Source organism: Pteropus alecto, unplaced genomic scaffold (genome assembly GCF_000325575.1).
Source record: "Pteropus alecto unplaced genomic scaffold, ASM32557v1 scaffold76, whole genome shotgun sequence".
NCBI classification, from domain to species: domain Eukaryota; kingdom Metazoa; phylum Chordata; class Mammalia; order Chiroptera; family Pteropodidae; genus Pteropus; species Pteropus alecto.
The window spans coordinates 31,094,881-31,096,214 of NW_006443138.1; the positions used below are offsets into that span (position 1 = coordinate 31,094,881).

Genomic DNA, 1,334 nt, shown 5'->3' on the forward strand with positions numbered 1-1,334 from the left:
GAACATTCATCCAGAAAACCAGAACATGTTTTGTTTTGTTTTTTCACTAGGCAAAGAATTTTATTAACCTTTGTTTCAAATTTTATTCCCAGGCTTCTTCACCTTAATTAGCTGCAAAGAATGATTTGTATATAAGCAAAAACTGGAAAGAGCTGCAGTGTCCAAGGGGCTTAAAAATGTCAGACATTGAGATTTTATCAGATCCACTAAAAAAAAATTTAAAAAGCAGTCATAATATAAAATAGAAACTCCCATTAACTTCTTCAAGTTTTATCTTCTTCAGAAGTTGACTCAGTTCAGTTTGTTTCATTCTTGGAAGCTTCATCAAAATTCTCCACAAGATCTGGAACCTCATCATCGTCATCCTCTCTGGTAGCAAGTGGTGCTTTTCCATCCACAGATTGTTTGAGCAGAGCTTCAGCCAGTCTCTTTAAACTAGTCAGACTGACTGCATCAAGCTGGTTTAAGATGCTGGGCAGCATTTCTGTCAGTTACTTTGTTTCAGCAAGGCCTGTAATGGTGAAAGTGTCTGCTGCCAGAGATGCCTGAACTTTAGGATTGTCAAAGTGGATCACTGCTCCTTGGTTTGTGAACATATTCACCTCTTCAATACCAGAGATATTGTTTACCACTAACTTCTTTAAGGAGAACTGAAGTTTTTTATCATCTGCTGTAGCTGTTCTGTGAACCACCTTCTTTCTGCGAGTAGTTCCTTTCCCAGAAACGCACACCTGTACCTGCAGTAAGGCGAATTTCTTCTGGTTCATGATAGTTTCTTTCATCTGTTGGAGAGGAAACGGGGTCACGCGGGGGTCTAGGGTTGGCACTCAGAGGGTCTTGGGCAGACCAGCTGAGAATAAGAGCACACAGGCAGGGATGCAAGATGACAGAATGTGGTTTTAATCATAAGGAAGATGAGCTGCGTTTTAAAGTTTTATTGCAAGTTGGTAGTCAGAAAACCTGCTTTTTTCCCCTCAGTTCACGTACTGCTGCTTATCAGCTGTGAGTCCTTGGTGATGTTTATGCCCAACCAGAAAATAGAAGCAATGTGTAGACTCAGGCTGGGTGCACATTGGGCCTAAGTAAATAAGAACATGGGCCCTGAGTCAGACCTGCATGTCCTGGCTCTGCTTCCACTAGCTTCTTACCTTCCTGACCTCAGAGTCTTCAGCTGTGGGGAGGTAATATCTCCTGGTGTTGTTGGGGTTGTTAAACAAAGGCAGCGTAATTAAGCCACCTAGCATGGTGTTCATGCTGAATAAATGCTAGTTCCCTTCTCTTTTTATTTTTTTGGTTAAAACTTGAAATCCACATATTTTCTTTTACCCAACTGC

General features: G+C 41.2%; 1 pseudogene; it reads right to left on the reverse strand.

Annotated features, from left to right (window-relative positions):
- Positions 1-262: 262 nt before the first annotated feature.
- LOC102886366 lies at positions 263-785 on the reverse strand (annotated as a pseudogene).
- Between the last annotated feature and the right edge of the window lie 549 nt (positions 786-1,334).